The following is a 24,141-nucleotide window of genomic DNA, read 5'->3' on the forward strand; positions in this document are numbered from 1 at the left end:
GAGAGAGAGAAATAGAGCACACAAGCAGGCAGAGCAGGCAGAGAGAAGCAGGCTACCCCCTGAGCAAGGAGCTCGGTGCGGGACTTGATCCCAGGACCCTGGGATCATGACCTGAGCCGAAGGCAGACCCTTAACTGACTGAGCCACCCAGGTGCCCCTATAGTTTTTCAGTTGTTAAAACACCCTTGAATCCCAGAAGAATTCCCTGTTAATTATGTTGTAAAATGGTCAATGTGCTTTTGGTTCAGTTGGCTTTATTTTATTGTGCACTTTGCATGACTATAGGTAGTACTTCGTAGCCTTCTCTGCTTCGAGCGTCTTCCCTTGTCTTTGATAACCTAGTAATGCCGGTGTCACAGAGAGTGTTTTGATAATTTCCCTTCTGTTCACTCCCTAAAGATGTGGGAAGAGATTTGAAGTACTTTCTCATTAAATCTCTGAATTATCCAGTGAATTCATCTGGCACAGGATTTTTCTTTGTTGGGAGTTTTTTAATTACTTTTTCAATCTAATTAGTAGTTGTAGATCAGTTGTGACTTTTTATTTTATTTTTTTAAGATTTTAAAAATTTATTTATTAGAGAGAGAGGGAGAGAGAGCACAAGCAGGGTGAGCGGCAGGCAGAGGGAGAAGCAGGCTCCCCGTAGAGCAGGGAGCCCGATGCGGGACTCGATCCCAGGACCCTGAGATCATGACCCCAGCCAAAGGCAGATGCTTAACTGCCTGTGCCACCCAAGCTCCCCAGTTGTGACTTCTTCAATATTTCTTCATGATGGAGTCTGCCAGGTAGCTTGTATCTTTTTTGAAATTTATGAACATTTTTGGTCTCTATTTCTTGGCATATAATTACCCATTGTCACCGCTTATTGTGTTTCTATCGTATCAGTTATGTGTCGTTCACATCTTCACTTCCGATTTTAGTTGGTCTTTCATTCTTTTTTTTTTAAAGATTTTATTTATTTATTTGAGAGAGAGAGAGAGAGCATGAGTAGAGGGGAGGGGCAAAGGAAGAGGGAGAAGCAGACTCCCCCCTGAGCAGGGAGCCCGATGCGGAATTCGATCCCAGGACCCTGGGGTCATGACCTGAGCTGAAGGCAGATCTTTCACTGACTGAGCCACTCAAGAGCCTGGTCTTCTTTCATTCTTACCTGATTTTATTAAAGTTCTGTTAATTTTGTTGATCTTCCTTGAAAACCAACTCTCCCAATTGTTGATATTTTCTTATTTTTGCTATTTCCTGTTCTGTCCATTTCTGTTGTATGTTTAAATTTCCTCCCTTCTGCAAATTTTGGGCTTATATGGAACTTCTCCTGATTTTATGAGGTATGGGAAAGTGATGTGTGCTTCAGCATGACAACACTACACAACTGTCTGTTAGGCTAGGTGGTCAGTACATTGTGTGTGAGTTTGTGTGTCCATGGGGGAATGAAGTCCTAATGGTTCATTCTCAGCCGTCTTCCTGATGCTCTCTGATTCTCAGGTTGTATATTAGAAGTCATCAGTATATTCATCTGAGAGTAGTAAGTGGAATGATTTTACTTTTCTCTTATTTGATATCTTTCAGCCACATCTTCACATGACATCCAGAGCTTCATGCCAAAGCCGAGCATAGAAGCTTCTTTCCAAAAAGTGTCAATGGGTAGACACAAAAATAGTGACGTTGAGGATTTACACTTAATGATAGACCGGGACAATGATGGGAAGAGTGAAGGGTATCAAAGATGTCATGAAGGACATATCCAAACTCAGACAACTGCCCATAATAAGAATCTCACTGTCCCAAATGGTGAAGGACATAAAACATTTTGGAAAACCTCCCTTTTTAAGTCAGCTGTTTCCAAAAACCAGTGTGATTCTGCAAGTAAAATCTCAAAGCAAATATGCAAACATAAATATTTAGGGAAAGACAATCTGGAAAATCTAGAGAGTTACCTAGTCCGTGCTGAAAATAATTATTTGAACCATTCCGAAAAAAGGGTTGGATTGACTGTTCAGTCAAATATTTCCGAAAATCAGAGATTTAAAACTGAAGAACAAAGTGCTAAGAGGGCTCCACTGGAGAGGTGCTTCACCAAGGAGTTGACCCCACAGAGTGACCAGAGTATTTTCAATGGTGACAGAATTGCTCAATGCACTGAATCTGAGGAAACACTTAACCAAAGCTCAAATGTTAATAAACATCGGAGGGCTCATTTTCCAGGAAACCATTATGAATGTGATAAATGTGGGGAAGTCTTTTATCAAAACTCTAACCTTATTACAAATAAGAGTATGAATATGGGAGAGAATCCTTACCATGAATGTGTGAATGCTCTTAACCAGTCCTCCAATGTCGGTGATCATCAGAGAATTCGTGTGGGGAAAAACCCATTTGGATGTAAAAAACCTGGGAACATGTTTAGTCAGTCATCAAGACTGAATATACCTAAGACAATCCATACTGGAGAGAAAAGTTACATTTTTAAGGAATGTGGCAAAGACTTTGACTGGCACTCATCACTACCTCCACAGCAGGGGGTTCATACTGGAGAGAAACTGTACAGGTGTGAAGAATGCGGTAAAACCTTTAAGGTCTGCTCATCAATAAATAGACATAGGCGAATTCATACTGGAGAGAAACCTTACAAATGTGAAGAATGTGGCAAGGCCTTTAACCAGCAGTCAAGCCTTACCGAACATCACCGAATTCATAATGGAGAGAAACCTTACAAATGTGAAGAATGTGGCAAGGCCTTTACCCAGCGCTCACACCTTATTAGTCATCACAGAATCCATACTGGAGAGAAACCTTACAAATGTAAAGAATGTGGCAAGGCCTTTAACCACCACTCAGGCCTTACTCAACATCAGAGAATCCATACTGGAGAGAAACCGTATAAATGTAAAGAATGTGGCAAGGCCTTCAACCATGACTCAAGCCTCACTCAGCATCACAGAATTCACACTGGCGAGAAACCCTACAAATGTAAAGACTGTGGGAAGGCCTTTAGCCAGCGCTCACACCTTATTAGTCATCACAGAATTCATATTAGAGATAAACCTTACAAATGTAAAGAATGTGGCAAGGCTTTTAGCCAGCACTCACACCTTATTCGACATCATAGAATTCATACTGGAGAGAAACCCTACAAATGTGAAGAATGTGGTAAGGCCTTTAATAGGCTTTCATATCTTACTCAACATCACATAATTCATACGGGAGAGAAACCTTACCAATGTAAAGAATGTGGCAAAGCCTTCAACCAGCACTCAAGCCTTTTTCACCATAACAGAATCCATACTGGAGAGAAACCTTATGTATGTAAAGAATGTGGCAAGTCCTTTAAACATGACTCTACGCTTACTCAGCATCACAGAATTCATACTGGAGAGAAACCTTACAAATGTAAAGAATGTAGCAAGGCCTTTATCCAGCACTCACAACTTATTAGTCATCAGAGAATTCATACTGGAGAGAAACCTTACAAATGTAAAGAATGTGGCAAGGCCTTTAACCACAACTCAAGCCTTACTTACCATCACAGAATTCATACTGGAGAGAAACCTTATAAATGTAAAGAATGTGGCAAAGCCTTCAGCCAGCACTCAAAGCTTACTCGACATCACAGAGTTCATACTGGAGAGAAACCTTATAAATGTAAAGCATGTGGCAAAGCCTTTAAACAGCACTCACACCTTACTAGTCATCACAGAATTCATACTAGAGAGAAACCTTAACAAATGTGGAGAATGTGGCAAGGCCTTTAACCGGCACTCAAGACTTACTCAACGTCACAGAATTCATACTGGAGAGAAACCTTACCAGTGTAAAGAATGTGAGAAGGCCTTTAATCACTCTTCAACCTTTACTCATTATCAAAGAAGTCATACTGGGGCAAAGCTTAAAAATTTTAGTTTATTGAGAGATTTTTTTTTTTTAAACAAGAAGTTAATTTAAACAACAAGGCACTTGACTTGAAGGGAAAACAATCGACATTCATTTATCTTAGAGTAATTTATCCTTACTTGGAGACAGATTGCCCCACATGTAAAAGCTATGTACAAAAAAGTTACATAAAATTATCCTCGGTTCTATAATGGTAAATGAAAAACATTAAAATTCTTCACTCGAACAAGGTATGCAAAGATTTTTATGATCTTTTTTTGTTAAATAGTGAGAGCAAAGTAACTTTTAGAATGTAACGGTAAGAGCTGAACAACCGTGCCATTCATGGAGAAAAGGAGTATTTTCACCGAACCAGTGTTTCCCTCCATCCCATCGCCTCTTGATGTTGATCAAACCATACCATCAGCCATTTTGTTTTAAAGAAAAATGCCATATGCTTGTGCAAATACGCAGTTCCTTCATGTTCAATAAAGGAACAGTGAAGGGAAAAATGAAAGAACAGAGAAAACTCTATGCAGTGTCCAGGATGTGGTGGAACCAAAATGCAGTTTTCTGATTGAGACACTCTTCTCTGGCAGAGTTCTGGAGTTAAGTAGTGGGTTCCCTTTTTAGTAGACACCAGCTGTATGCTGCTAGAACACATAGATTATATCTTCCTCCACCATTTCCAGCTGTGTAGGTGTCCATTTCCTTGATTGGGTGCCCATCAAATCAGAATCTGATTGACCTCTTTGACAAACCCTGTCATTCACAATAGTTTTCCATTAGTTTACTAACCACAGACCCATCCTGCCCCACCACCTTCAAATTAACATGATCATTGTTCTCAGTCTTGACTCCTCCCTCGGCTTTTGCTCGGCCATTGGGAGTGCCAGAATCTTCAGCTGCCACTTCTCAGAAGAGGTACCAGGTCCCTAACGAGAGAGCACACAAGTAGCACCAGGAGTGGCAGACGAAGCGACTGTGAGAGAATTTGTAAGTACTGCTCAACCTGTTCTCCGTATTAGAGAATTCGTATTGGAGAGTAATGAAACATAAAGAATGTGGCAAGGCCTTTAAGCGATGGTAAACCATGATTCCTGATCAGAAAATGCATAGTGGAGAGGATTTTACAATATGATGACTTTGGCAAGCCCGTACAGTATGTAAGCCTTACTCAGCATCAGAGAGTTCATACTGAGGAGAAACATTACAAAAGTAAAGGATGTGGTAAACCTCTAGTGGGAACTCCGGACTTACCCAACATCATAGCTATCATACAGGATAGAAACCGTAAAGTGTGAAAGTTGCAGTGCCTTCACTGGGATTCAATCCTGAATCAATATCCCAAAATGCACAGTAGATTCAAACCCTATAAATGCATTAATGAGGAAAGACCTTCTTTTTAAATATACACCTTAGAAAATATCAGAGAGTACAGAAAGGAGAGTAACTTCAAAAAAGTAAATATTTAGAAATGTATTTAATTGAACTTCAAATGTCAATAAATGTCACAGGAATCAGTAGAAAGCAGTACATCAGTTACTCTATTTAGACCGTACTCTACATCGGAATACTTATAAGGAATAATACAAAGTTAAACATGTAGATAATGTATATGCTTTTATGCTTCAAAAGATACAAGGGATGGATTTTTGCATAAGTGCAATTAATTTCAATATGCGCTTTTGTTTTAAACTGACCCTATGTGAGATTTGTGACTAGTAAATATCAGTCCATTTCTACTCTCAGATCAGTCTAGAAAATTCATTTATACCTAGTGGATGTGTGAAATTACTTGGCTGAATATTGCTGCATCAAAGATACGAAATGCCTTTTTCCCCTAGGTGGGCCTTATGCATATCTAATTTTCCATGGAAGATGAATGAGAATATGATACACAGTATATGAGGAAAATCTAAATGGAGATGCTGTTCTTGGTTATAACATTAATGTACATTACCATGAAATAGGTGTTCAGAACATCATTCTCCATTCATTAAAACTAAAAAAAACCTTCCTGGATATTATAAATAAAGTGCTTTACTAATTGGTCTTTAAGGGAAAAGAGTCCAGTAAACTACTTATGGACCTTTGTAACAGCAGTCATTGTAAGTTGAGAATATCAGTTGTGGTTGAAATGAGGAAATCAGCACCAATACCAGAAAGAGAATAGGTAACGCTTCCCTAAAATGACATACAATTGTACATTCACAGTTTTTGAGTCGCCTCAGGCCTGAGAAAGTTTTAGTATGGAAATTAAGCTGTTAAACTTAAGTGTTACAAGAAGCCTTCTTTACGCCTTGTGGTAACCGAAAGCAAAAACCTGTGGTAGGTACACAATAGATAGGGAGAAAATAATCTAAGTATCCCCTTATAGAAAATCATCAAATCACTAAGATACAGAGCAAATGACTAACAAAGGGCAAATAATTCTAAAATAGACTGGAAACAATGAAAAGAACGACAACAGTAACTCTATACCTGTACCACTGCTTACTTTAAATATAAAGGGACAAAATTCTCCAATCAAAAGATAGAGACTGCCTGAATGGAAAGAAATCGAAGACCCAAGTATATTTTCCTTCAAGGGGACTCCCTTCAGCCTTAAGAACACACTCGGATTGAAAGTGCAGGTGTGGAAGAAGATACTCCATGCAAAAGAAACCAAACGAAATCAGGGTAGCTATGCTTCCATCAGACAAAATAGACTTTAAGCCAAAGACTGTAGTAAGACACAGCACAGGTCATTATAAAATAAAGGGGTTACATTGTGCAGTGTTTTTAATTACATGGTGTTTTGCAGAATGGCAAAAGGGATTCCCCCATTCTGGTTTTGGAAGGACACAAATAGTGTGTTTATATAACTCATGCAATACTTAACCACTATTAAAAACAACATATTTTCCCATAAATATTGATGATGTTTTTCCAGGTACTTCAGTTGTAGCTTGTGTAATGTTTATGTACATCTGTATCTTACGTGACCCCTAAGTGGCTAGTTGATACTCAAAAACCTATTTCTGTGTTTTGAGGGTTGGTGAAAGAAAGAACACTAAATGACAATTTGAGAAAGCCTTACTGCTTTCAGATTTTGATGTGTGTGGAAAAATACCGTTGCAATGATAATCTTTGTAATTTACTGTAACAAGTAGCCAATAGTTTATTAAAACCAACTTGCACAGGTCTAGAAATCTTTTCCACAGTATTCAGTTTTCTAACCTTGGGCTATTATACATTGCATATTTTTTTCACACATAATTTATGCGTTGTTCTCTGCTATTTAAAGTTCCCAGATAACTCACTTGCCCTTTCAGGAAGGTTATCATAATACCCTTTAGTAAGATTCCTGATAACTATTTCTGGGCAGCTTTTCTTTGTATACAATGCAAATGGAAGTAGGCGTTGTCTGGGTCACCTTTGCAATACTTGTGATAGTGGATGTAGTTCAAGTTGTGTTCTTTCTGAAATGTACATCTTCACATAAGAAAACCTTACATTCTATTTGATTTTTCTATACTTTGATTTTTAGACTACATTACATGTGATTAAATAAAGGGTTTATACACTACATATGCATTCAGCAAATACAAAACACTTACTGTTTCCTGTTGGCGAAAGGTGGCTAACACGTGTACGTATGAATTGTTTGTAGTAAAGCTGTAGGTTTATATATTTACATAGTGTCTGTATTAAGAAGACATTTCTTTCTTTTTTTTTTTTTTAAGATTTTATTTATTTATTTGACAGAGAGAGAGACAGCCAGCGAGAGAGGGAACACAAGCAGGGGGAGTGGGAGAGGAAGAAGCAGGCTCCCAGCGGAGGAGCCTGATGTGGGGCTTGATCACAGAGAGCGGGGATCACGCCCTGAGCCGAAGGCAGACACTTAATGACTGAGCCACCCAGGTGCCCCAAGTTACTTACTTTTAAAAACTAATTTTGTTGGATAAATATAGTCATAATCTATGTTTTTCAAATAAATATAACCTGCTTTCCCTAAAAAAATAAAATAGTCAATTCAACAAAAGGACATAACCTTTGGAATACCTATGTACCCAACGTTAAAGCATCTAAATATATAAAGCAACTATTAACAGACAAGAACAGAAAAAAAGAGCAGTACAATAGTAGGGGACTTCAATACTGCACCTTCCATAATGGACAAAAAAATCAATGAGGAAACATCAGACTTCAGGCACATTTAGCACATTCCACCCAACAGTAGCCAAAAACACATATTTCTCACATGCACAAGGAACATTCTCCAGTAGGGATTATATATTGGGCCACAAAACAAGTCCTCATAAATTTGATTGAAATCATATCAAGCATCTTTTCCAACAACGATATGGACCTATTCGTCAGTTACAAGTACAAACCTAAAATTACAAAAATTACAACCACGTGAAAAATACAGAACACGCGGCAGCATTACTCCTAATAGGCGAGACCTGGAAATAACTTTGTATCTGTTGTCAGATGCGTAGATTACAAGGTGCACACATAGAAATCAGCTGTCTGTAATTAACACTCTTATATTGCCTATCTGAAAGTTGTGAAGGAGTCGCTTTTAAAAATTCTTACCTCACATGCAAAGAATTGTAACTGTGAGGTAATGGATATTCACTAAACTTGCTGTGGTAAATGTTTTGCAAAATATATACATATATCAAATCTTGAATTGTACACTTTATATAATGTCATATGTCAATAATATCGGAAGAAAACTGGAAAAAAGTTAAATAAGCAGATTATTGGTTGCTTAGGCATGAGGATTAGATGAAAGTGGTGATAGCTAAGAGTATGGAATTTTTTAGGCGGTGATAAAATGTTCTAAAATTGACAGTGGTTTGCTTATACCTACATGTGAATTGGGTATAAAGCTATCAATTGTATACATTCAGTGGGTAAATTATACGGCATGGAAATTATATCCAAATACATCTGTTTAAAAAGAACCCAAAATAAGAAATTCCTGCATAAGTAGACCTAGTATTAATGACAAATATCAAAGACTACATAAATTCAAGTATTAATTAAACACACATATGTGCACACACACGTAAGATTTCAAACGGAATTTGGCATTTAACTTACTCCTCTGTTTTAATTTTTGTGATAATAGAAAAATAATTTTTCAAAGAAGCACCTGGTATGGAAGTTTTGTCAAATTAGCCATAAAATATAGTATTATTAGTGTTAAGTTCAGTAGGCTGATATTGGATGAAGAAAATGTACAGATACTAAAATCTATATTAGGTTTCTCCAAAGAATCAGTAGAATGGATATGCATGTATCTGTGTATATTTTTTATCCGTATTTCTATAGATCCACAGATACAGATATAGGCGTATTATGTATAGAAATAGATGTCTATCTCTCATACACAGAGAGAGTGGAAGATTTCCTTAAATGAATTTGCAAATACGATTGTGAGAGCTGCCAAGATTGAAGTCTGCAAAGAAGGCCAGTAGGCTGGTGACCCAGGGAGGTGCTGATGTGGAAGCTTGAGAATCTGAAAACAGTCTGGAGACAGACATAGGTGAGTAGGAAAAAGCACTTCTGAAATATACAGGTAATCACTACATTCCCTAGAATGGACTGTCTAGCTGGTATGGCCTTATTTATAGGGTAAAACTTTAATATAAACAGGAAAAATGCAAATAAATTCTAAAAAGAGTTGAACATCATCTTATAAATTAGACCATTGTGACTACATTTATGAGAACATACAGCATTTTCAAGCATGCACTAGTGTATACCTTCCACTAAAGATAGAAACTCAGAATCGTGGTAGGATGTTTAATAGTATTGTTTAACAATGTTGTCACGGACCATGTTCACAATGTACACCACTGAGAGAGTAAGGAGCACTGCCGTTTTAGGTTGAAATTCGTGGCCCAAAGATGGGGAGTGATACAGTGGGGTAAGAATGAGGGCCAGGGATAAATGGAGAATGCAGAGTTTGGGGGCTTGGGGTAACAGAGCCACAAGGGAAGAGAGGACAGGATCCATGTTAGTTTCTTAGGGCTGCTGTACAAATGATCGCAGCTGGCTGGCTAAGGAACCCGAGAAATCACTGTCTCCCAGTTCGGAGGTGCTTGGACGTGTGAAGCCAAGCTGTTGGCAGGGCCACACCTTATCTCAAGAATTAAGTCTTTTGTCTTTCTAACTCCTACGGACCGTCTGCTGTCTTGGACTTTCCTTGGCTTGTAGATGCATCACTCTGTCCTTCCTCTTCCCACACTGCTCTTCGTGTGTCTAAATTTCCCACTTCTCTTGATGCCCAGGTGGCTCAGTCCGTTAAGCATCTGCCTTTGGCTCAGGTCATGATCCCAGTGTCCTGGGATGGAGTCTGGCTTTGGACTCCTTGCTCAGCAGGGAGCCGCCTCCTCCCTCTGCCTGCTGCTCCCCCTGCTTGTGCTCTCTCTCTCTCTCACAAATAAATAAAATCTTTTAAAAAATTAAACTTCTCTCTTCTGAATAGGACAGCAGTCATTGAATTGGGATTTACCTGAATCCAGTATGACCTCATTTTAGCTTGATGACATCCTACTGCCCAGTAAGATTACAATTACATGTAGTGAGGATTAGGACCGAATATATCTGAGGCACACCGTGAAACACGGTGTGAATAAAAAGCACTAGGTGGTTAAATGGCACTGAGGGATTAATGTGCACTACAGGTTTGAAGGCTGGGGATGGAGTGTATTCAGGGACATTTAAGAGGATGAGGGATATGTGTGTTGAGGGGATAAGTGGGGGAAGGAAATCGGGAAGGAAGCGGATAATGGATGAGGAATTGGCAAAGGGAGTTAAAAGGCAAGTTTGGGTAAAAGGCATGCAAACCTTATTGCTTATGAAGGGTTAAAGAACATAGGGGTGAAAGGGGGATAGTTGCTTGTGAATGGAGGCCTGGGGGTGTTCAGTGTTTCAATTAGAGGTAAAGGGGTGGGAAGAATAGATGATGCCTGGGGAACGTAATGGACAGTTAATGGGGTGGAGGGGGATCATGAGAACTGGGAGAATAGTGGGCATCAGTAGAAGAATGTGTCCATGAGAAAGAGGGAGTATAGGGTTGGGGTAATGGGTGCAGGGTCATGAGGAAACTAAGGACTCCCGATAAATGATGGCTCAGATATTGAGGACAGTAGACATAAAAGACACAATAAATAGGCTAAAGTTACTGGAATCGGGGGTGGGGAGGGGATAAATGGCAATAGAGGAGGAAAGAATGCATGGAGGTTCTTGGTACAATGGAAGGAAGCTTGGACTGAGGGCTCTAGCATCAGGCAAAAAAGGGGTTTATTGGTATAGAGGTCTAAAATGCTCCCAGTGGACTTAAAAGAGCAATGAAGAAGACTAGAAGGGTCATTTTCAGGGAAAGAGTTAGGTTTCATGGAAATCTAAAGGTCCCAGGGGTGGAGAGATTGAGGTCACAATGGGGGATAGAGAGGAAGGAGAGGATGGTTGGAGCTGGTGGTGATGGAAATCGCAGGGGTACATTTGGAGGTCACTAATCCTACTCGTGAATTCTCTGATTTGCACTTGATTCAAATCTGTCAACTATTTGTAATTCCAGCCCATGCCAGTAACCTTACATAAAATACCCAGTACTCCTTTCAGTTGAGTAGGTAGTAAACGACCATAGGTAAAATTTTTAGTAAAGTGACTGCTGACCTAGGTTCCCGAGAAGATCCAATGCCTCATGAAACCTTGACTCTAACCTTATAGGGCCCTAAACAGAAAGCCCAGCAAAGTTCACTGAAATTCAGACTAACAGAATTATATTTTTAGGAGCTCCTAAATACTTGCAATTTGTTACGGTACTGATAGAAAACAAATACACATAGGCGTATCATTAATTGTAAAATTAAAAGTATAAACTTGGGATGCCTGGGTGGCTCATTCAGTTAAGTGTCTGCCTTCAACTCAGGTTCTGGGATCCAGTCTCGCATCAGGCTCCTTGCTGAGTGGGGAGGCTGCTTCTCCCCCTGCCTGATGCTCCCCCTGCTTGTGTGCATGCTCTCTCTGACAAATAAATACAATCTTTAAAAAAAAGTATAAACTTATAAAATATCTAAATAAACTCATAAAATATCTAAAGTAAAAATTTTCGTTATTATCCCCAATCAATAATAGTTTGATCTTCAGGCATAACAATTTGAGAGGTTGAGCTACACAATTTCAGACTATAACACACGTAGACGCTAAAATATTTTGTACTTGGTTCGGTGTTTATGTAAATATCGTTGTATCAAACTTACTGTCAAATTGCATTCCTTAATCGATGCTATATTAAGCTGGCATTTCCACACCAGTAGAAAATGAACGTATTGCAACATGAAAACATACCATATCCCACAGTAATTATAAATACATCCTTGTTGAAACGTTCTCCTGTTTATACAATTACAGTTGGATGTACAGGTCTGCTGTTACGCACATCACGCAGTGTGGCTGTTTGATTTGTACACGTGGGACTTAACTGGGTTAAGTTCTGGGACAGAAGATTGTTGTGCCATCATGACTTGCACTGTTACACTGAATGGACAGTTTCTGAATGCCTATGAAAAACAAAACAAAAACCCCGTAGTGTCGTACCAGCTATGCTTCCACTGCTCAAGAAATTAAACAGGGAAGCCATAGACTGAAGTGTCTCTAATGTCTCAGTTGTGTCTGTAAGGAAACCACATCTTAATTCACAGTCACTACACTGGAGTGGAAGAAAATGAACTTAAGAGCAAACAATTACAGTCAAATAGGCCTTCCAAAAATAAGTTAAGTTCTGAAGGTATATCCAGTCAAACACCGTCCTTGCTTCCCTTCTACATTCTCTCATTAAAAACCTCACTCCTGTGGGCTCCTGGGTGGCTCCGTCGGCTAAGCACATGCCCTCCGGTCAGATCAGGATCCCAGGGTCCCGGGATAGAGCCCCACAGCGGGCTTCCTGCTCAGCGGGGAGCGTGCTTCTCCTTCTCCTGACACTCCGCCTGTTTGTGCCCTCTCTCTGTGTCAAATGAATAACTAAAATCTTAAAAAATAAAAACAAAACCCTCACTCCTGGCTCCTACAGGTGGAGCATGCCTAAACATTTGAAAACAAGTTAACTGCTGAAATTCACTCTTGGAAATTGGAAGGTACGTCATTTCATCTTTTAACACCACACAGGACCACCTTTCACGTTGAACACTTTCTCACTTGGCCTGGACATCTTCCCCACCTTGTCAGTGGGCAGCGTACCCAAGGTGCCGTATTTCCCCGCCCCTCTCCACCCACTTTCGCACATGCGTGCAGCACAGCGGCGCGGCTCTGCCCTCACTTCCCCAGACTTCACCCTTAGTAATGGCTCCCATAGCGCCTGCGCAGAAAGAATTTCCTGCCAAGTGCTGCCCATGCGCTGGGAGTGCGCGTGGCGCACACCGCCCGCCTCAGAGCCAAACCTGCAGTCCTGTTCTCCTCCTGTCTCCAGTCCCGGTCTCCACAGCAGGACCCCTGAATCCCGCCTCAACCAGGCCCACACGCCTGAGTTCACAGTTCAGGCAAGGTAAGGACCAGAGACTATGGACAGACCGGTCCTCCCTCTGACCGTCGTGCTATCACACAGGGAGTTTTGATGCCCTCTCCTTTTCCTATTACTAAAACTTGACACATACGCACAAAGAGAATGCAAGTGAACCACTCAAGGACCTGAGTACGGCATCTGCCACAACGGAGCATACCCCAGAGCAGGTGGGCATCAGGGACTGAGCCTGGGTGGCTCAGCCGGTTAAGCGTGTCTGCCTGATACCGGGGTCCTGGTATCAGTAGAGAGCCTGCTGCTCCCCCTGTTTGTGCCCCCTCTCCCTCTCTCTCTCTCTCTCTGTCAAATACATTTTAAGAATCTTAAAAAAAAAAAAAGTCCCTTAAGTTTCTGTCAAAAATGGCCACTTAGATCCGGAAATTGTCCTCCTCTGCTCCACTGCCATTCCCGGATCCTCCCTTCTCAGAACAGCTCAGCGAACAGAGCTCCTGGCATATATACCTCCTGGGTTGCTCTAGTTGCCATTCGCACGATTTCCTGAGGTGCAGACTCAGATAAAGGAGAGCAAAGGATTTCCAGTTTGGGGAGTCGGTTTACCTTGCTAGTGAAAACAGTGCTTCCAAGGTAATACCTAGTGTCCCACCTTCCATTCCTGGGATGGCCAGTGATAGTCCACCTTTTAAAGTTAACCAACTAGACCCACGTTTCGTGGCACTACAGTAGAGAATGCAGGCATAGCATATCTGAGGCACCCACACCCACCATCTTATGTCAACACCAACAATTCCTGGTGAGTTCCCAGGAAAGAGTTTACTATTTACTTTTCAAGGTTGTGGGTTTACTGTCCTGGTGAGTTCCCAGCAAGGACCACCATTGCCATCCTGAAGGACCACATCCCGTCTTAGCGCTGTAAAGTTTACAGGAAGAAGGCTAGTGAGCGCTGATGTGTGAGCAAGTCTCTGTCTGGAAAACAACGTGTATACGTTACTGCTATGTTGATTGAGCACTAATTTTGTGTTCCCAAGGAAGTTACGGTGGACCACGTTGGGAACTTAATACATATGATGTGATTCAATCCCCATAATATCCTGTGAGCTGTGTCCTGTAATAACCATAAAGAGGTAGGTACTGGGCCTACATAGGTGGCTCTGTGCTTCATCCTCTGTTATCCTATTGATTAAATAGATGTTTGTATACTATAGGAGCGAAATACAGATGAATGGAAAAATGCAGAAAGGAAGGGTAGATTCATAGTTCTGAGAGTTCTCATTGTACTTTTATTTTTTTAACAGGATAGAAAAATGTTTGTGTTTATAAGTATATGACAGTTTTCCCGTACTTTGTACATGTTCATTATCAATATATGATAATTTAATTCCTCCACATTGGTGTTATTTTTTTTTCCCTGAAGTTTAGCCATTCTAGCAAATAGGAGGAGTCATCTCCCTGTAGTTTCCCTGCTTTCTGGGAGGAGTGGTTAGAGAAAATGTGATACATGTATATATGTGTATGCATGTGTGTGTGTTTATATATGTATATGTATGTATGTGTGTATATATATATATATATGCCATGTAATACTATTTATGATATAAAATATATATCATAGAATAAATTATGTATCATAATATATAACATCTATAATATTTATATCTGTTTATCCATCTAGATATCTAGACATCTGTATCCAAAATTCAGCCTTTAAAAAAGGACATGCTTCCATTTGGGACAAAGTAGGTGAGCCTGGAGGATCTTACTGTAAGTGGAATAAGCCACACAAAATGGCAAATACTGTATTATCTCGATTATATCTGGAATCTAATAAGTTGAACTCATAAAAGCAGAGTACAGTTGTGATGGTCAGGAGCTGACTGAGGGTAAAATGGCAGTTGTTGGTCAGATGGTACAAAATTTGAGTTATTCAAGGTGAATAAAATCTGGAGCTCTGAAATACAGCATGACAACTACTATTATGTCTATTATTCTTTACCACAGTCAGAAGAACCCAGGGGGACTCCCACCTGGCTACCCCGAAGGCGAGTGCTTCTACGGAGGGAGGAGAGGGCCCTGGATGACTAATGCCTCTTTCTTTAAGATGGAAGGAGATTCAGATTCTTGTGCTAGCCTAAACCCAGTTTCACAGGACAGCCGCAAAGGTTAAAAGAGTCGCTGGTCCTGGAGAGTGTGCCCCAGGGAGATTGACCAGATGCCCCCATAGGGATCCAGGTACCAGGAAAGAGAGAGTTAGGCTGGACCATTAGGTAGAGCATGGATCTTTTCTGATGGAGCCTTATCCTCAGATGCAGGATATGTGTGTGCTGTTTCCTGTCCCCGAGCAGGGCTCTCTGAAGTCAGATGGCTGTACTCCAGTGAGTACAGGTTACAGCTAGCTGTGCTTGTGGTCATGACTGTAGGTGTTTCAGTGGGTCTTAACCTTGCACTGTGAATGGATCTTCTTCCCTCCTGAGGTAGCAGTAACACAGGACCTAGTGTGGCAAGTTTTAATCACTATTCCTGTCGCCACTGAGAGATTCTGCAGTGAGCGTGAGGGGCACCAACTTCTTGAAGGATCAGCAAATTTGTTAACCATGTGTGTGGAGCTGTCTTCACAACCCACACCCAAGTAAATGTTAGGTGATATAATATCTCATATTGAAAGATAGACATTCAAAGATATTTTTGAGTGTCTCTGCATTCTTTCAGGGTACATTATTTCACTCCTGAATGGTCCCTGAACTTATCTCTTGGTAGCATTAATGCCACGTAATTGTATGGAGAATTATACAATAATTATAAAAGCATTCATTCTACAGCTGTAACTCTGTATTTATTACTAGAATAGATTATCCAGTTCACAATTTTACCTACAAGAGTGACTGGCTTATAATTGTATACAACACTCTGTGAGGCATGAATATATAAATGGCTGACACGGAAAAGAACAGAACATTTTTCTCATGAGATGAGAAAGTTTTGTAATTCCCCAGGATACAGAGAAGGACCTAGATACACAGTGGTCATCACTCAAGAGAATAAAGGTGCTGGCAGCTGGGAAACATGGGCTGATTAAGGCTGAGTTGTTCACTTCCCTCCACATAATCCACTGAAAAAGAGAGAAATTACAACGATGGAAGAGAGAGTATCAAAAATTACAAAGTTAATTTGGATCAACTTTATGTGTTGTGAACTTAGGAAGATCTTTAGCAAGGACTCTATCTTTAATAATTACCAAGGTGTTTAACAATGGGGACAGAATTTATCAATGCAATGAATCTGGGCAAAATGTTACTATGGGTCAAGTCCTAATAAACTGCAGAGAACTCCGTTTCTAGAGAACCAGTACAAAAGAAATAAACGTGAGAAAGTCTTTTAGCAAAGCTCAAGCCTTATTAAACGCCATTGTTTCCTTACTGGAGAGAAGACATACAAGTGTAGCAGTGTGGCAAAGTTTTTAAGCACAGTCTTCCAAACACGCTCAACAAAGAGTTTTCGTACTGAGAAGAAACTTTACATATGTGAGGAATGTGGCAAAGCCCTAACCAGTACTCAATTTTTTTGAATCAGAGAGTGTATATGGGATAAATACCTTAGAAATGTAAAGAATGTGTAAAGTTTTTACCCAGAGTTCTAGCCTTCCTGCCATCAGAGAACTCATTTTGGGGAGAAACCTTACAAATGTAAGTGACATGGCTACACCTTTAACCAGCACTCAACCCTTCCTTCACATCAGAGAATACATACTGGGAAGAAAACTTACAAATGTAAAGATTTTGCTGAAGCCTTCATTGCTCAGACTTTCCTTGACAGCAGAATATATGTACTTGGGGAGAAACCCAACAAATGCAGAGAATATGGCAAAGCCTTTAAACAGGACGACCACCTAAGTAAACATCTGTGCATTCATTCTGGGAGAAACCCCCTAAATGTAAAAAATGTGGCAAAGCCTTTGTCTGGATTTCCAGCCTTCCTTGACAGAGACAATACATGCAGGGGAGAAACCCTACAAATGTAGAGAATATAACCGAATCATTAACTAGAACCATCACTTGACTATACATTAGAGAATTCATACTGGAGAGAGAATGTACAAATGTAAAGAATGTGGTAATACCTTTACCCTGAACTTAACACTCAACATCAGAGAGTACATACCAGATAGAAACCCTAAGGGGTGCCTGGGTGGCTCAGTCAATTAAGCATTTGCCTTTGGCTCAGGTCATGATCTGAGGGTCCTGGGATCAAGCCCCGCATCAGGCTCCCTGCTCAATGGAGAGCCTGCTTCTCCCTCTCCCTCTGCCCCTCCCTGCTCTCATTCCCTCTCACTCTATCTCAAATAAATAAATATATAAAAATCTTTAGAATCCTCGAAATGTAATGAATAGGGGAAATCCTTTGTTTTAAATATACATTTTGGGGAAAAAAAGCCATAAAAACATTAAAGATGTAAAAACTGGCCATTTATGTAATGAAAAAAACAAATCTAAATAAACATTAGAGATTCACAGCAGAATGTACTAAGCCTACACCACTTTTAAGACATTAATCTGGTCCAGATTTTCAGTGGAAACTTGCAGGATTCTACATCTTATGTCATCTTTTTTTCCCCCTTCATACCAGTAGAATCAGGGCGAGTGTGAGAGGTTCTTCTCAGTCATCTGAATGTAGCCACCGGTGGGTCATAATTTCTAAGTGGAATCCCAGACACCTTGGGAGCTTTTGGTTTAAAGCATTTTCTGCATGATTTTGGATAGAAACTTCTTTTCTAATTTCACAGAATGTCCAGAGGTGCGCCCATTGGCAACTCTGTCCCCTTGAGAGACTTCCAGGCCATTAACATCAGTCCTAGGACTCCAGTTGGGGGAAGCATTAAGTCACAGTCCCACATTCCATCAGCCCCTCTGGTATCCTGTGCCAGCTTCTCCATGAGCTGGTCAATATCACAGTTTCTATGTAGATACGAGACAGGAAGAGCAACAAATATTTCACAAACACTGTTAAGTATTCGATCTGGTTCTGCTGTACTTTGTGACAAACAGAGAAACTTACTCTATACAGCATTCAGATGTACCTCAGATGTTTTGTGTTTCAGACTTACTGTGGTTCTCATTCTGTGCGTGCACAAGCTGATGGGCCAACACATTGATAGGAACAACACACACCTAGATCCTCTCCTGAGATAACACGTACCCCCAGCATCCTTGTCCTAGGGAAGTATCTTTGTAATTTTTATACCCTCTCTGCCATCATTGTGATTTTTCTCTTTTTCATTAGACCATGTGGGAGCAATTGAACAACTTGGCCTTCACCAATGCATGTTTCCCCATGGCCAGCGCTTTTATTTTCTTGAGTAATATTCACAGTGTATTCAGGCTCTTTTCTATATCGTGGAGGAATTATAAAACTTTCTCATCTCATGAGAAAAAAGTAGCCTGTTTTTCTCCATGTTAGTCATTTATATAGTCATGCCTCAGAGAATGTCATGTACAATTACAAGTCATTCACAGTTTAGGTAAAATTGTGAATAAGATAATCCATTCTATATGGACTCTGGGAAACAAACTGAAGGTTTCAGAGGGGAGGGGGTGGGGGATTGGGATAGGCTGGTGATGGGTAGTAAGGAGGACACGAATTGCATGCAGCACTGGGTGTTACAGGCAAATAATGAATCATGGAATACTACATAAAAAACTAAGGATATTCTGTATGGTGAGTAACATAACCTAATAAAAATTAATTAAAAAAAAGATAATCCATTCTAGTAATAAATAATAAATTATAGCCATAGAACGAAACCTTTTATAATTATCATAGATGACACCTGGGTGGCTCAGTCAGTTAAGTGTCTGCCTTCAGCTTATGGGATGGAGTCCTTGGTCAGGTTCCCCACTCAGCAGAGAGTCTGATTTTCCCTCTNTTTTCCCCCCGCCCCCCCCCCCCCCGCTCATGTGTGTGCTGGCTCTCTCTCTCTCCCCTGCAAATATAAATGAATAAAATCTTTATATATACATATATAGAGAGAGAGAGAAAGAGAGAGAAGCAGCTGTACAATTATGTTGTGTTACTGGTCCCAGCAATAAGGCCAGAGTCTAATCAGTAATACAACTGTGTCCTATAATAATGCAGAAATACTTGAAATATCTTTGAATTTGTATCCTTCAATATGAGATGTTACATTTGCCTAACATTCTGGGTGTGAGGCTTTGAAGACGGTTCCATAAAGATAAGCTAACATGTCAAATGGTCCTTCAAGAAACTGGGGGTGAGGGAAACTGTCTCAGAAGTGTAATGCAACTGATGGGTGGGGAAGCTGCAGGGAAAGCTAGGTTTTAGGCAGTGCAGGCATTGGAGACTAAGTGGTGAACACTGTCTCGTATCCTAGGAGAAATGTTGAAGTCTCGATAGATGACAATGTCAAGGAAAACCACTAGCATATTTAAGTGCTTTCAGTTATAATTGTAATAGTGAACTGCAGGGAACAGAAGAAAATACAGGTGGTGTTTCAGCTGATATATAATAAGAATTATGGTGGCTAGCAAGTAATGAGCACTCATTTTGTGTCCGAGTTCAAGTTCAATGGATTTGGTGATGTGCTGGAGTTCTCTTGGTTTGTATTAAGCTTTGATGCCAGTGGACTGTTTTGAAAAGAAACAGGTTACAAGGGTAGTCTTCAGATGTCTCAATTTTAACAAGCAATCTTATGGCGGAAACGTTCACCAAGCCTGGAAAACAAAAATAGTGCAATTGGGGGACAAAAGGCATGAAGTATTTTATCGAATAAGAAGTTGTATTGCTTTTGAAATATCTAAGGGAGGACAGTGGACACGGTTTTTAAAAAGGGGATTATTTATTCGACATTAATTTAATGTAACACTGATTATAGTTATAATTTTAATGTAAATTTGTATTGTGTAATACATTAATCGTTGCAGAAGTGTGGCAGAGAGAATAGAGTTCTTATGGAGTCCTCACCCTGTTCCCTTGTTACCATGACATGACTATGGTCCTTTTGACAAAACTTACAACTACGAATGAACCATGAACATTATAGATATTTCAGAATTATTAGTATTTCACCAATTGTAATTATTTTTCCATCCACTGTAACAGGATTTTTTTTTCTTCGTTGGTCCCCACAGTTCTTGGTCACCCCACTTTGAAGAACGAAGAGGTAGACCAGACAGAGTGGTGGGCAGCAAGGAAGGTTTATTGAGCGACAGCAAAGTGACAGTACAAAGCTCCAGAGGAGGGAGGGGACCCAAGAGGATTGCCACCGAACTTTCTAAGTTTAGGGGTTTTTATGAGTTTGTTAGAGGAGCTGTTTTAATCTGATTAACCCTCCCTGAGCCTGTCATCTAGTCATGTTTTTATCACCTGTCTATCACATGGGAAAGGTGGAGGGCTCCTTCCAGGGTGGGGTAAAGTCCTTTTAAGGGTGGTTTCCTCTTAGGGTGGGGCCGCTCATCCCTGCCTGCCTGCCCGCCCGCCTTCCAGCTATCCCTCATCGTCCACAAGGATGTGGTCCAAAATAGCATTTTATAGTCATCCTATCCCTGCAATATTCTTTGCTTTGCATCTGTTTTTCGTGCTTTTGTAAATTTCATGACCTTGACAGGTTTGAGAAGGCCTGCTCAGGTGTTTTTTATCTCTAAAATTGAATTTGTCTGATGCTTTTCTCATGATTGGATTGTGTTTATAGCTGCTGTGCCGAACACTTAGGAGGCTTAGAGATGCAAACTCGTAGAGAAAGTGATTTTTTCTATTTAACTTGGTCGTTAGAAAAGCAGAGATGAAGAGCCATGGTCCCCACCATCCAGAGACTTTCAGTCGAGAGCAAATGGTGTGCAGGTCAAAATCCATGTATCACTTTGGACACCCCAAAAACTTAACTCTTAACAGACAACTTTTGACTGGAAACCTTACCAATAACATAGTCGATTACATACTGACTCTCTCTCTATATCCATATCTATATATATTTATATATTTTGATGTATATATAAATATTTGTGTTTATATATATAAATATATAATAGTCTTACAATACAAGTAAGCTAGAGAAATATTAAGAAAATCGTAAGGAAAATACATTTGCAGTGCTCTGCTGTATTTATCCAAAAAAATCTCTGTGCAAGTAGACCCATGCACTTCATGTCTTTCAAGAGTGAACTTTAGTTTCTGATAGTATTGGCCCATAAATCTCTACGTGTTTCTGTTAAATTGCCTATTATTTTTTGTTACAAAACAGACAGGGAATTGGCTTAAGTAGAATATAATCATACAAAATTTCTGCTAGGCAAATGTAGGAAGAGAGAACTGGGAATATCCAATAAGCAAGGAGATCAGAAGCCTAGAACCCTCTGCCTCTCCGGCTCCACCCAGAACCCTCTCTTCTGAAGCTTGTCTAGGTGTGGCCCCACCCTGGGTTCTGCCCTCACTGAACAGATGAGAGCAGGTCAGAGGTTTGGTTCACTGCTCCTCCCACATCTCAGCGGTAGGTGCTCCTGTTCGGCTGACACCCCAAATCAGATACATGGAAGCAAATAATAAGGGAACAGAAGGCAAGCTAAGGACGAAGCAGAAGCTGATACCCCACAGCCTCTCTGCCACCACACTCCTGGGTGGGATGTGTGTGACATTCCTCCGGGGAAACTCCCAACAGTCTTAACATGTTAACACTTTGCTAGAGGGAAAAACAACCTTAGCTTGATAATAACAAGGTCTCCAGTATCCTGAGGGTCTTCTTAGCATATGAAAATCCTTTTGGACACCTTCCTTTTTCCTGACCTTTGCCAACTCCTTAGTCTAGAATCAGCCATTCCTCACAACCACACTGTACAGCTCTTTCTTCCCATTGGTCTAGTCCCTCTGCTTTAATAAAATCACCTTTTTTGCACCAAAGACGTCTCAAGAATTCTTTCTTGGCCGTCAGCTCTCGATCTCACCAGCGTTCCAAAACTACAGCACAAAGATTGCATGTTTGGTGCCTTGCTTTCTGTCTTTCTCATTAAATTCTGTGCCTGAAAGGGGTCGGGACATGCCCCACCAGAATGTGCCACTTTAGCATGTGTATTATTTGGGCCTGAAGGCAATCAAGACCCTGTGGGCCCAGGAGAAACTTTTGCTCCTCCCTTAACTACATAGGGGAATCTAAATTGGGGGCCCTTTCCAAAACCAGGGTTATTACAGGAGATAAATTTTGCTTGAGTGATTCATCTGTATGGCAGAGCAAATATCTAATTGCCAATGTCAAGGAGCAGGAATTCATGTCCTTTTCAAGGGTCCTTCTAGCTGGACTAAGAATGAAATTGACAGATTACCAAGAGAAAATCAAAGTTAATGGCATATGTACAAGGAATCTCCATAGACATGGAAATTTTAAAGGCAACATGAGGTATATATGTGATTCTGAACTGAGGAGAAGGGAGTAGGGATCTGAGAATTCAGAGGAAAGGAACGTCATTCACAGGGCAGTAGGAAAAGCAGATGTTTGGTAGACATTTGCCCTACCATAGAGATGAGTCACTCAGAGAAAATTTATTTGTTAATAACATTTTTCTGGAAAATACCTTCAATTTATATTCTTCTGTGTGGTTAAGTGAGGGACACACATTTCTCTTAAGACCATAGGGTCTCAAGTGCTTTCCGCTCAAAATAATCCTTACGCCAAAGTGGTGCCTTCTGGTGGGGAGTGGGGGCAGCTGTCCGGAACCTCTTCACCAATACCCTGTCAGCTGCATTTCTTTCTCTTGAAATCCCGCACTCCCACTTCCTTCTCCTTGGTTCAGGATGACATACATACCTCCTTCTGCCTCCCTGACTTTGGAATTTCCATGTGTTTGTATGTGCTCTTGAATTGTATTCTCTCCTGTTCATCTGTGTCATGTCAATTTGATTCTTTAGCGCAGCCGGAACAACCTTATAAGGGTCAGGAATTCTTAGTGCCTAAAAAGGGGACTGGACATTTTTTCTCCATGACAGCTTCAAGAGCCAACCCATTCAGCACCTGTTTTCCATTTCTAAACATCTAGTAGTCACTCAAGTTTTAAAAGTAAATATACATACATATGGTGAAATGGCTGGAAGCCCTGTAGTGCCTTCATCGGTTGCCATTTCGACCTTAGTCTGTACTTTGAAATTGCTTCGCTGCTTCTTGCTAGCTTATCTTTTAGCTCAAGATAGGCCCAGTAGGCAAAGCATCCCAGGAAGGGAAAGGACACGACACCCTCAAACAACAGGGCCTGCCCTGAGCCGGCAAGACCCCACATGCCTGACACCAGTGCAGTGACCGGCCTGACCTCTGCCACCGACCTACATGTACCACCACCCTTGGTCCTATATTTTCTTTATTCAAACCTGAAGCACTTTCAGCAGTTTGGAGACCATCTTTGAGATGCTAGCCCTCTGCCTTGTCTGCGGTCGCCTCCCTGGAGTAAATTCCCTCGTGTTTTGCAACCACTCATCAGTCTGCTCTTGGCCAGGGCACAAGGAGGGGTGCCAGAGCACATGGCTCCTTGGGTCCCAAACAGAGCAGGGTTGGCCACTCACTGTGACAAGGTCTGAGGCAGAGAGACACATGGTGGGGAGACGCGAGAGGAAGTTACTTCAGGGAGGCCCACACCGGGAAGATGGCCGAGTAATGTCTCAAAGACGTTCTCCAAAGTGCTGGAAATACATCCAGGGTTATATAAGGAAAATGGGCAAAAGGGAGGGGGTGCCTGCAGGCAGGCAGCCAAGGTTAAATCTGTCCTTGTCTG

The 24,141-nt window shown here is 40.8% G+C and overlaps 1 non-coding gene and 1 pseudogene across 20 annotated transcripts in view; one reads left to right on the forward strand and one right to left on the reverse strand.

Annotated features, from left to right (window-relative positions):
• Positions 1 to 24,141, forward strand: part of LOC100483040 — a 71,287-nt gene that overhangs the window by 17,457 nt on the left and 29,689 nt on the right. For 2 of the 20 annotated variants that reach the window (XR_004619137.1, XR_004619136.1), the window contains exons 4-5: positions 13,036 to 13,411; positions 14,413 to 14,508. The exons of 6 other annotated variants lie outside the window; for them this stretch is intronic. This is a non-coding gene — a transcript (zinc finger protein 345). Of the gene's footprint in view, positions 1 to 1,563; positions 3,857 to 9,254; positions 9,407 to 12,940; positions 13,597 to 14,412; positions 14,509 to 15,056; positions 15,146 to 24,141 lie in introns of those variants that run through there. 12 more of the 20 variants (XR_004619151.1, XR_004619150.1, XR_004619135.1 and 9 more) reach the window with 11 other exon arrangements.
• LOC117795255 lies at positions 4,494 to 4,748 on the reverse strand (annotated as a pseudogene).

This window comes from Ailuropoda melanoleuca, chromosome 12, assembly GCF_002007445.2.
Source record: "Ailuropoda melanoleuca isolate Jingjing chromosome 12, ASM200744v2, whole genome shotgun sequence".
Classification (NCBI taxonomy): domain Eukaryota; kingdom Metazoa; phylum Chordata; class Mammalia; order Carnivora; family Ursidae; genus Ailuropoda; species Ailuropoda melanoleuca.